Genomic DNA, 13,238 nt, shown 5'->3' with positions numbered 1-13,238 from the left:
CCCAGATTACATAAAGCTCTGTGTCTGTGGTTTATGCTCACTCTTCCTCTACTAGATAAAAAATGAGATCTGTGCTCTAAAACCAAAAATCCAGCCAGAGCATGGTCAGTTGATTGGGGCTTTCTGTAATCCAATGGGGCAAGTTTAATGACTCAAGAGAGGCTGGCTGTATATTGCAGTTCATGACTCATGAAAAGATACACTATTTAATTTTTAAGCTGGGTCTCTTAGGCTGAATTATATTATTTGGATAATGCCTCTTCTGAATGAACTGCTGTTATCTGAGCTCCAGCATCACAAACCTACCACAGGAAGGGAATCCTTGATTGTGAGCGAGTTATTGAATTCTAACAGGATTTTCTCCACCATGGAGGAATCTGGCTGATAGGTGAACAGTATTAATGCTTTAGGGTAAAAGAAACATTTTTTATATGTCCAAGCACACTCGTCACCTACTAATAAATGTAGGTAATGAATGTCAGGGGTCTCTCCTATAATACTTTAGTGTTTAGCGTTCATCCAGGAGAAACTCCAAAGCCCTTCACACACCACAGAGGACCTTTGCCTCGGTGCTTGCTCTGAGCCTGCGTCTTCTCACAAACTCTTCCCATTCTCCTTTCCAGCTAAATTGGATTATACTTAGGGTACCGAGCATCCCCACTGGGCCTCCTTACCCACATGCTTTCTGCCTGGACTATTAAGTGTCTTCTCCCACATTTATCTCACTGTTAGTAATGGTGGGTGTTTGAATGAAAACGGGGCAGACAGGGATTTTCTTCCTTAATCAAACAAACCAGAAGCACCATGACTATTCCAATTTCACAGGTAGGAAAACAGAGGCTTGGCAAATTTAAGAGCCCTGAGCAGTCCTGCCCAGCTGATAAGTGGAGGCATAGAGAAGGGAAGCTGAAGGACCTTCCTCTGGAGCTCAGTCCAGGCTGCCCCTCCCCCTAGCAAACATGGCAAACTTCTCCTGGTTATTTAGGTATCACTTGTTCTAAAAAGCTTTTCTGGTAGGCTTGCTGCCAGAAGCTCATCTTGCAAATTCCATTTATCCGCTCATAGCACTTACTAGCTATTCCTCCCTGAAACTGCTCATTTTCTTGTCTGTGTCCCCCAACTTGCCTTAGAAGCCCCCAGAGCAGATTCCACATGTCTTTCTTGCCTCTATACTCAACTATTCCTGAGAAGCCTAGAGTTCAGCAGGCACCAGAGCCTTTAGAGCTTCACTCCTCACCTCCTTTGAATGCCATGCCACAGGAAATCCTGTGCAATTCTTAGTTCAGGGAAAGGTTAACTTCTCTTACTGATTTCAGATTCAAGTAGAAATTAGTGACTTCTCCTCTTTGGAGGGGATCCAGAATTGCTCGAGCAGATCGAGACCTTCTTGTGGTTTGTAGGACCTAGTCACGTGGTTCAAGGCTATTGCTCATTCCAGCAACCCCTTCCCCCCATCAGATTGTCCTTGGTAGAAAACAAGAAGCAGGAAGTGGCTGGTCACTTTACAGACAAGTCAGTGAGGGATTCTCACTTTTCACCTGGCTTGTTCCCTAATATCATGCAATATTAAAGGTGGAATAGGCACTGGACTGTAGTGCCTCTAGCCCCTTTTCACTGAGAAAGAAAATGGAGGTCTAGGGAAGTCCAAACTCATCCACAGTGACTGGTCTATGATCTATATTTTTCATTTAAATAGCAAATTTATTGGATATGCTTTAAACATCACAAAATGTTCAAATTTTATATACACACACAATTTCATACAATGCACCTGAATCATATTCAGACCCTCTCCTCGAGTTCCCTCAAGATTCACCTGCCCCATTTCTCTACCCAATGTCATGTCTGCAGATAGTCTATGTCATGCCATAGCAGACATTCCAAGCACAGATGATTAAGGGAGAGAGAACATCAAGAGTCTTTTTTTTTCCTTTTGTTTTTTGTTTTTCAAGACAGGGTTTCTCTGTGTAGCCCTGGCTGTCCTGAAACTCTCTTTGTAGACCAGGCTGGCCTTGAACTCAGAAATTCATCTGCCTATGCCTCCGAAGTGCTGGGATTAAAGGCATGCGCCACCACTGCCTGGCTTCTTTTCTCCTTTTAAGTGACAAAATCCCTCTGCTAGCCAACACCCTGCTGTGCTAACTTTATCCATGCACTCTCAGGACCTAGTCACTTCCTGGGCGCCACCTTTCAGTGTCTATTGTACTGAAAAATAAGCCTCCAACATGAACTCCTAGAGGACACATTCCAGTGATAGGAGGAAGCTTTGAGATGAGTTTTATTTTCACGTGTAGAACTCATAACCTTATCATACAGTGCTTAAAGCGCATCTCTCCGTTGTGTAACAAAGGCACACCTTACTCTTCTAAAAAGTTAACATGTTATCAAGCTGATATAGTAAAGTGATATAGAGCAATTCCTGTGTAAGTCTCACTCATTTTGCAATGTTCAAATATGCTCCACTCGATTATTTTGGGTGGCTTATGGTATCTCTTCTCTTTAAAAGAAAGTGTCATTGACTCTCATCAGCTGCATGCACTCTCTGAGCTGCAATGGGTGCCCATGGAGATGACTGCAGTTTTGCCTTTTTTTGTTTAACTTTTTAGTGGTTATTTGTGAATTTAACATCATGCACCCCAATTCCACTTATCTCCCCTCCCCCCATGGCTGCCCTCCACCCCTGCCACCTCCTCCCCAACTGAGAAGTTCTTCTTGTTCATTTAGATTCATATCTGAGCACACTGACTGGCACTAGGATGTCTGACTGTTGATTCAGCCTGACTCTGCGCCCAGCCAGCTACCCTAAACCTTTGACTTAGACCATTAACACCAGGGTTTAAACATTTAAGTCAACACTACCAACATTACCTGGCAAAGATCTTTTTGTCTAGTGTTGGCATTGCCTAGAAATTTAGAGAAATAATTTATGCAGAATTTTTTTATTGCTCTCATATAGTAATAGCAAACGTTTGGAAGAATTGAACTTTTGCTTGAAGTTGGATGAAATGGTTACTCCTATTTGAAAGGCACATTTTAATTGCACAGTTTAATTACAACAGCAATGAGAGATTTCTCTAATAGTTCTCAGGTGCTAAAGTTTCTAGTTTAACAGACTTTTAAGGGCACCAAGAATTGAACCCAAGACTTCACGCATGCTAAACAGTCACTCTTACCCTGAACCACATACATTGCCAAGCCCAACAGATTTTTTAATAACATCCAATGTCCCAAGAAAGCTTTCCTTATTTCCTGTCTCTATTCAAAGATAAAGCTCATCGGATTCTTCAGAGCAATGGCTCAAGTTACCTGAGGTCAGGATAATTTTGTCCCTGCTGTCTAGAATAGCCCCATTCATTCAGCAACATATCAGTCCATTTAATTAATATGTACTGGGTCTTCTTCAAGGCCAGCAGGGCCCAATTATGGGCTATAGCTAATTTTACCCCTTCTTTGTATCACATCCTGCTTCCCTGCTCCTCCTTAGCCTGATGTGCTTACAACAAAAGTTCAGTAGGAGACTATCACTGGCATGATAAAATTAAATAGCACAACACCAAAAGGTGGATGGGTGGGGGTTGGAGGTGCCTCTTACCTTCATCAGGGAGGCAGGATAATGTATCTCCTGCTTTGGGCATGTAGAAGTTTACAGAGCGAATATTTGTTCCATTTGCTATGACTGAACACCATTTTTCTTTGTATGAGAAACCATAGCTAAGTGGGGTCACTATAGAGAGCACACGTTTCCCAGTAAAGAAGAGTGTTACCATCCTACTGATGCCAGCAAAGCCTGTTAGGGACTATTAATTTTATTGTTCATTTAGGCATGCATGGTTGCCACAGCAACAACATTAGTTCCTTCAAGTCTCTGTGCACTGAGCATCTGTTGAGAACCCTGCAAAGGTGTCACTGTCTCTCTCTCTCCTGTCTCAGACTGGACCCCTTTCTTTCTTGCTCTCCTTCTGAGTTACAAATTTTCCAAGAGTACCCCCACCCAGAGAAGACACGTCTGGAATCAGCCAAAGAAGAAACCTACAGGAAAACAGAGGCTTTTATCTTCTGTGGGCTGCCTCAGAGGAATGGATGGTTTGGAAGTTAGATGATAATTAAAAATCTTGGGTCAGCTGAAATGTGAATAACTCCTTGGCAAAGTTCACAGCCAATCTTTTACGCAGGGCAGCCAGGACACTGAGTGTCTTGATTAAAGCCAACATTGTAAATTCTAGCTCAAACTCCCAGTGGCATGCAAGAACAGGGTGGAGTTTCTTGCCAGCTCTCTCATATTCTAAGATCTTCTTCAGAACAATATAGATTTAAGACAATATGGTTCTTAAGGGGATCATTCTTCACCCCCCCCCCCAATGCACAACCAGGGTCTGACAAAGATTAGATGCTTTTGGAGGCTTCTGTTGTTACAGATAGACATCTGTCTTTGAGGGTATTATTCGGTGTGGGTTCTTATCTTAGGTCATGTCCTAAATTATGTCACCTGTAATGTATGCAGCTGAACTACAGGAGGATTTATAGATAGATTCCATACTAGCTAGGGGGAAAGCTTCTAGGCCTGGGCAGGATATCTTTCTAAAAGGTTACTATGTGTTCATTCTTTGATTTGTGTGTGTGCACATGCACATGCACACACACACACATCTGTACATGTGTCCATGCACATGTGGATACTTGTCAGAGGATAACTTGAGGGAGTCAGTTCTCTCTTTCCACCGTGTGAACCCCAGGAAGGGAACTCACGTGGTCGCATGCTCAAAGGCAGGCCCATTTCCCGGACCCATCTAGCGGGCCCCAGGCTGTCTCTTACATTGGTTGAGAGAAAGTATCTTCAATGTGTGTAGAATCCTTAACTGAAAGATAACATGTAAATGTTAGGGCACCTGAGTGAGGGCGTTTATCAAAACATCATCACAGCTTCCTCCTCCTCCTTCTGTCAGTGTTCTAATCAGGCTGATCAGAAGAGAGTTTTGTATTCATTTTTGCAAAGAGCTTACTCATCCCTCCTCAAAATTCTTACCTAATGATACCTATTGTTCAATCATAAGTAATACTTAACAGGAAAATCTTTTACTTGGAGTAAATTATCTTTGAGAAAGATTCAACTTGGGATTCTCTGTTGATCAAGAAGTTGACATCTCTCCCCTCCTTGGTTTCAGAGAGGAATCTTCTATGCAGAGTTCCATCCTTAAACAGGAAGGCCGAGCTTAAGATGCCCCAGCATCTGCAGGAGCGTGAGTATGGCCCTTCGGCAAGCCTTTGCGTGGATTCTAGGTCTTTCTGGTGGTTATGGTCTCTTTTTACTTAAATGTCTGCATTCAATAACTGTTTTGGTTAACATGTGTTGCTGTATGATATGTATAGATACTGCAACATATGTTTCTAGTAGTGAAATGGTTTAGTCCAGGGAAATTCTCAGAAAAGCTACCAGGTTAATGTAGACTCCAGAAGCATGCAGGCAGCCTGATTACTCACGAGCTCGTATATACATACAGTACCTCCCACAACCCACACAGCATAGAATTTTTCCTTCCCTTTTATTTACCTAGGATCAGAAGATTATGGTACTTTTGAATTGGAAAACACAGAGTCCTCTTGCCCAATTTTGTCCTCAGAACTTGGCGATATTTGATTATGTCTTCACCTCATCTACCTTTAAAAGTTTGTTTACCTGGGTATATGGGATGCTTGACACAAAACAACAGTTTTGTTAAACCCAAACTGTTATACCAATGCCATTTTAGTAAAAAACAGCTTCAAAACAGTGAGTTTTTTTCCTTTCCTTTTCCCCAGCTCTGATTTAAATTCATAGGCTGACCCTGGACAGGTCTGAGTTTTGCTAGTTCTCAGTCTCCTTCTCTCAGAACTTCTTGTGATGTTTAACTGAGATGACGTGTGGGATGTGGGAGGTACTATATGTATATACGAGCTAGTTAATGTTCAGGCTGCCTGACTGTGTTTGGAGTCTACATTAGCCTTATAGCTTTTCTGTGAATTTCCTTGGACTAAACAATTTCATTACTAGAAACATATGCTCCATTATTCATACATGTCATATAGCAACACGTGTCAACCAACACAGTTATTAAAATGCTGGAAACAATATTAATTTTTCACTAGTAGGAAGAAAGTTAAAGAATTGTCTGCACAGTGGGATACACGGACATTGATGTATTCTGCAGTTGTATAGAACAGTTTCAAGACAAATGGTGCTTAAAAAAATGAATTCAACAAATAGTTTAGTGTTTAGGAGCCCACTTATGCTAAACAAAATCATACAAAAGTTCAACAAGCCATACAAGCTGTGCATGAGAACACACTTGTATATAACTTGGTAATAATTCATGACACCGAGCTATCTATTCTTACTATACTATGTAGTACAGAGACTATAGATTATGAAGTGAGGTTGGAAGTGTTGCCCCGGTAGAAGAATGTATGTTTAGCATACTTAAGGCTCCAGGCTCACACCTCAGGAACCCCCACCTACCTCCAAAGAAACCTTTAGAGGCACAGTGGTTGGTTTCAAACCCTGACGTAACACTTCCTGGTGTGTGTCTGTGGGTAAAGGGCAACCCTTCTGTGCTCCATTTTCTACCTGCAAGAGATGGGAGAATTTTTACCTAACATTGGTCATTTTAAATTTATTACAAATTTCTAAATGCTCAAAGTGGGTTTTTAATTCTGAAACATGGATCCGAACCAGATATTCTTGGGAAAACAATATATACATATGTATATACATATACACATATATACATTACACATATACACACAAATACATATACACATATATACATATAAAACAGTTTAGTTCTTTCAGGGGATCTAATCTTCCTTCTTGTCTCAATCGAAACTCCCTGGTTAGGGGCTTTATGACAAGTCCTCTGTCAGCTACGGGAGCCAACAAAGTAAAGCCCCCTGCAGATCCTGACGACATCTGCTCTAAAAGAACAATAACTTTTCTTTCTAAACACAGTCTGGCTATGTAGCTCAGGCTAGCCTTAGACTCACAGTCCCACTGCCTAAGCCTCTTAAATGCTAGGATAACAGATATGTGTCATCACATGTGGCAGAATTCTTGTCTAACAATGACAACAACAACAACAAAAACATCTTGAATATTTCTGTTAGTGAAATGTATCAATATAATGATAAATTGCTTGTTAATCCAACAACTGTTGAGCATCCATTACAGGATAGGCACAACAGCTGTTGCACAGCAAAGACTTGTGTGAATATCTAATTGGATGGAGTCCCCTCTACCTGCCAGTTTCAACTGGTACAGTTTTGTATCTGGCTCTGAATGGATTTGATGTCCTTCCAATCTTCCTATGAAGAACAGGTGAAAATTGTGAAAGTAAATCAGCAGGGACCAGAGAGACTGGGGCCATGATGTGCTTTTGGTGATGCTGAAGCTAGGCCTTGAACATCTTGTTCTCTGATTGAGAGAGCTGTGATCATTGCTCTAGTTTCCTGCAGCACTGAAGTTGACATAACAGGCCCAGAGCCTAGGAATGCTGTCTCACTGCTACACTGTCTATGTTGGAAGCTCAGCCCACCCCCTAAGAGCTGGGCATTTTGGGCAAAAGCACCTTTGCTTTCTGATTCAGTTTCCTCATCTATTAAGTGGACTAGTATAACCTTGTTTTGTTGATAAAAAGACATAGTGCATTTAAGATATGCAGCATGCAATTTCATATCCAAACATCCTCAAATGGTGGCTATCATTATTTTAAAGGTAATTTTATCAAACTGTAATTAATAAAGTAACACACACACACAGAGCAAGAGCGAGAGAGAGTGAGAGAGAGCAAGAGAGAGATAGAGATAGATAGATAGATAGATAGATAGAGAGAGAGAGAGAGAGAGAGAGAGAGTTTGAGACAGAGTCTCATGATGCTACCTGGAACTTACCATGTAGACCAAGTTGGCCTTAAAGTTACAGAGAACACCTGCCTATTCCTCCTTAGTGTACCACCATGCCAGCCAATAATATATTCTTGAAAATTGTGTAGTTGATTTTCAGTGTTTTATCACAAAAATTGAATAGTATGTAGGACATATATTTATTGATTTGATTTTTACCAGCCTATTTCAAAACAACAATATGGAGGCACAGCTGACAAATTTAAGGAGAAGGGCTCCTATTGTTACACTCCAGGAGGGGCCAGCCTTCTCCTAGGGCTCTCTCCTCAGCTCTGTTTACCCAGCTCCTTACCTCCTGAACTTGGTGATCTGCACTCTCACCAGGAAAGAGGCAAACTTTCCCTCCAGGGAGGTCAGGAAGATTGCAGTGCTTTGCCTCATGCACACAGACCCCCAGGGAAGGAGCCTTAGCTCTCCCTGCTGTGCCACTAGATTGGGATGCCCTCCAGGCCTGGCAGCCAGTCGATTGTAAGCCAGACTCCTAGGACAGAGGTCCTACTAGCTACCTGAAATTATTTTCGATTTCAACAACACGTTCACTGTTTCTTGCATGAGTTTAATCTCCATGGATGATAATTGTATTGGGTGAACCCAGTGAGAAAAGTGCATACATGATTCAAGGATTTGTGGTTCATGATTGACTCAGAGATCAGTTCCTTCTCAACAGACAAGGCAGCAGGGACATTGGAAGCCAGGTGATGAGCTTGTGTCAAGTAGCCAGCCATTCAATGCACTGAGCTAGACACAAACTGAACGGACTGCGCACAAGGCTAACACCACCATGTAAACACATTTTCTTAGCAGTATGAGAATTGACTCAAAAGCTTCTGGGATAGAGATCATTTAATAGGCAGAAGGTGGTAGACAGATCATGTTTACCCCCCTGAAGAATAGAGTTTCTGAGTGTCCCTTCCCCTTTTGCTCTTTAATATCTCTGCGCAGCTGTGAACTGGGTTGTGTTCTAGTGAATAAGCCTACGCATGTGCCTAGAGGTGATGTCAACGAGGTCCCCTGGAGACTAACGAGAGTAGCTCCTCTTGGGTTTTATTTGGTCATAAAAATAATCTGTGGTGGTTTTGGTTTTCCCTGTCTTGCAAGCTGGCAGAGTGAGCCAGGATGCCACCGTCTCCTGCTTTTCTGTGTGGTCATTATCCATATTCCATTTAGACCACACCGAAGACCACTGGTTCTTAAATGCTCCCCCAGGGGCTGGTCATGTGGTCATCTGTGGGGAGGGAGATGCAGAGGTACGCAGGCAAGGCAACACTGACCAAAGTAATTCTTCTGAAAGCTTGCATACTCCCAACGTGATCTCACCCTTGGAAGGCTGCCACGTTTTCTATTTTAGGGTTTCTATGCCCCTTGTGTCACCAAGCAGCTCCTTATGCTACTGTATAGTGTGGTTGTATAGCTGAAGATAAGAGCTTCTGAATTGGAATGTCTGACTTCAAATCCTGGTGTTGTATATGCTAAGGGTCTGATTATGAGTAAATGGCTAAATCTTATATTTGCTTACTCTCTATAAAATGTGAATTTTATCTGATTTACATGAGAACCAACTATACACAATCTGGAGACTAACCAGAGGCAGCACTTGGCATTCAGTAGCCTCTTACTGATGCTGCGTGGTGTGTTCATGTCTCCTGGTCATGGATCCCAACACAATGGAAACACGCTAACTGTGCTGGGTCAGGAGACCTAGAATCTGTTTCAGAGCCTCATGATGGCTGCACAGACTTGAAACAGTTGCTTGGTCCGAACGCATAGAATGCAAGACACAGAAGAAGCAAGCTTGTGGCCCAGCACCCTTACCCTACAAATGAACTTGGGGTCTGAGTGAAGAAGAGCCTCCCCTAAATTCCCCAGGGCACCAATGTCTAGCCAGGGTGAGCCAGCATCACTCTCTTGACTTCTAGCCCAGAGCTTTCCATCATTACTTTGGAGACAAAAGCCCTTGCCAAGAATCCTTAGCTTTCCTGAAGACTTTAAGACTCTGAGATCAAGAAGAGAATGGCCCCTTATGTTCCCTTAGGATTGTGGCTGCATATTCCAATATTCACAGATGGTATAAGTACCAGAAGAAAGATGGCACATGTGAAATGCTACAGCATGGTGGGCTGGAGGTACAACTTGGCAGTATAGGATGCGTTTGCATGCATGAGGCCCTGGATTCTATCCCTAGCACTAAAAAGAAAAGGTAAAAACTAAAAGTAATAAAATAAAATAAAATAAAAATGCTTACTGTAAGTCACCACATAGATGGAACAGCTCAGTCCAGCTAACAGGAAAAAGCTGGGCAGGTTCTTATAGTCTTTTAGGTGAAATTTGAGTGGTATTAGCTCTATATATGCTCTCTCTCTCTCTCTCTCTCTCTCTCTCTCTCTCTTTCTCTTTCTCTCTCTGGACAGTCTTTCTACTCTCCCTCAAACTCCTCTCAGACACCCTCTTAGCCATGTTTCCTTTCTAACTTGAAGTCTTCCTCATGACTTACTGAGCCCAGCGGTCAGTGCCATGATGCTTTGCCTTATGCCCACAGCAACCAAGCCAGTGAACCAGAAATGAAACCCACTGAAACTGTGAGCCCAAATAAACCCTAAGCTGTTCTCCCAGATCACTGGCCTGTTGCTGAAAAGGCCACAGTATATATGTCCATGCATGGACTCTTGCCCCATGCTCACAGATGACAATGCCCTGCTAAGCCCACATTAGTCTTCTACAGTTCCTTAGAACCTCCAAAGACAGGACCAGCAGTAACTGAGGATGATCGATTCATGCGTTGTAGCCCCAACTCTTTTAAGGAGTTCCATGTTCTTGGATGTCTTAACCACCAGAGCAGTTATCAGAGCCCCTTGTGTTTCAGATGCTCGTTTAGACTCAGTTCTGCTGCTGTTGGCTGGCTGGTGGGCTTGAAGTAAGGAGCTCAAGTTTCAATAAAAATGACCCACCTTTATCCTTAGAGAGCTTTAGCCTTGGGTGCCGTGTGAGTCCTTGGCTAACACCTTTCTCTACTCATGGCCTTTGTAGGGCTACTTAAAGCTTTGGCAACATCTTGTTATTTTGACTTTTTAAGAAATCCGCAGGACACATTTCTGAAAGGAAAGTCAATTGAAATTAATTTTTCTTACCTTTTTCTGTTGGCAGAAACTGATGATCCTAGATGGATAAGCAAAAACTATTAAAATTACTTTTAAAATGCAAATAAAAGAGAAGGACTTGAAGACGCTGATAAGTAAAGGGAACCTGGGGTTCTCATTTCCTCAGCCCGCCCACGTGGCAAACAGAATTCTCCTGGTTTGATTTCCTGCATTGTGGAAGGGGACCTAGTTGTGTTATTTGGTCAGAACAGTCATTTCTGTAGCCCTCTTGCTCCGGCTCTTGGCCTACTAAATCCTGTTGGCTAGAACACTGATCAGAGTACCACAGAGGTCTGTTTACCACGCAAACTCAGTATTTCCTTTCCTAAGATCAAATTCCCCTACCACAAAAATGTTAGCCTCAAATTTGGGGGAAAAATGAGAAGAATGCAAGGATTAATCCTTGAAGGTCTTTCCGTTCCCATTTCTGTTTGCTTTTCAATCTCTGTATTCAGAGAAGAATAGGTGAGCCCTTCCGTGGCTAATTAAAACACATGCAAATTGAAATGTTCAGGCCAGTAATTAAAGCAAGTGGCTTACTGTTCAATGTTTACTCTCTGGCTCCCAGATTGTGAGTTCAGGTTCTCTTCAACTTGCTCTTTTCTGTTTCTTTTTTCTTTCTGCACCTCCAACCACAGAGATTAAGGCAGCCCGCATTACAGCAGCATCTTGTGAAAGGAGCAGACCAAAGCATGAGTGGGGGTCGGTGGGGGTGGGGTGGGGCTGCAGTGGTTTTAGTAAACAATGCACTTTGGTGTCTGCAACTTGAAATCCATCTCCAAGAGCTCTGATGAATCTAAATAGCATTTAGGACTAAAATTTAAGCATCCAAAGCTGGGGCCATTTGTAGAGGAAAATGCCCAGCATAGAGTGGCTGCAGATTCCCCTCTCACATGCGAGCTATCCGTCTTATAATAAAACGGTCCCTTTGGTGTAGGCAATGCTTGTGTGGTGAACACACCACGCGAATGTGGTGTGTCCACTCCTCTTTTGGCTGCCATCCACAAATTTATTTATAGCTGTTAACCTTGGCTTGAGGTTTTGGGTAATTCATTTATTATGGGTAAGAAAAGGTAGGGAACAGACTTTCCAGGAACATATTGTTTTTCTGTACATCCATGGAAGTATTTTTAAAATCCCAGTGTTTGAAATACCTGTGAGGTCTGTGGGTGAAGATTGCTGGAGATCTGAGATCTGTTGGTCTCATCGCATCTTTCCTATGCAGCTTGCGGTTGGGCTATGTGATAAACTGTGGTACATGCACACACACACACACACACACACACACACAGTATACATACCACCACGTGGTATTGAAAGGCAATATTATATAGGAAGCCCAAGGATAACAGGGAAAAATCTTTGAATGCTGCCCTAGGAATCTCACAGGTGATGGGTTTTGCCCAGCTAGGGTGGGGGATGGGGCTTCTGCAATCTGCCAAACATTACAAAAATAAGATGCAGCTGAACAAACATGCAGCTTGCTGTAGGGTTATCTAGGAAATGCCTCAGACCATAGTTTCAGGATCTCGAAGCTTTGAAATTTAATCAATAATCAAATATTCAAGAATAGTTCTCAAGAGTTACTTTTCTGCTAAAAAACAAAACAAAACAACAACAACAAAAAACCCTCCATTTGTTATTACTTTGGAGTCCTTAGGTCCCAGAGAGAGTGGTCTTCCGCTCGTCTCAGGAGCTCTCATTCTTCTGCTAGTCCCTTGTGTCTGTGACGTCATGAGTGGTTACCGTGGGGGTGATTGCCATGGTGTGGGGGATGTGTGAACTCAGGTATGGAGAAACAGCCTTGAGAGATAGGTCTTTGAGAGGAGAAACAAATCTCCTTTCACTTCAACCTCCTTAGTGACAAAGGGTGAAACAGGAAAGGCTGTGACTATAGTAACGGAAGACTAGCTTTTGAACACAATGCTTTTCACGCCTCACATGACACACGGGAAAGTCTTCCATTTGTCTGTCTTTTAAATTACATTTTGGTCACATATCTTGTATGGATGTTAACAATAAATTGCACGTTCTTCCTTGTGTGTGTGTGGGGGGGGAGACAACAAAATATGGCTGATGGCAGAGTACCACAGTATATCACATCCGGAGTCAATATTATAGGAAGTCCAAGGACAGCAGGGGAACCTTCTGCGTGCTGCCCTAGGAGGCTCA

At 42.6% G+C, this 13,238-nt stretch overlaps 1 long non-coding RNA gene across 1 annotated transcript; it reads right to left on the bottom strand.

The window, feature by feature from the left end:
• Positions 1–6,547: 6,547 nt before the first annotated feature.
• On the bottom strand, positions 6,548–12,759 carry LOC110299541. The gene is made up of 4 exons (XR_002378466.1): positions 12,713–12,759; positions 11,607–11,734; positions 10,878–11,021; positions 6,548–6,601 (listed from the first exon to the last, which is right to left on the bottom strand). It is a non-coding gene; the product is annotated as an uncharacterized LOC110299541 (long non-coding RNA).
• Between the last annotated feature and the right edge of the window lie 479 nt (positions 12,760–13,238).

This window comes from Mus caroli, chromosome 8 (genome assembly GCF_900094665.2).
Source record: "Mus caroli chromosome 8, CAROLI_EIJ_v1.1, whole genome shotgun sequence".
In the NCBI taxonomy this organism is placed as follows: Eukaryota; Metazoa; Chordata; class Mammalia; order Rodentia; family Muridae; genus Mus; species Mus caroli.
The sequence above is the reverse complement of the archived record's forward strand: the minus strand, read 5'-3'. Positions and strand labels throughout refer to the sequence as shown.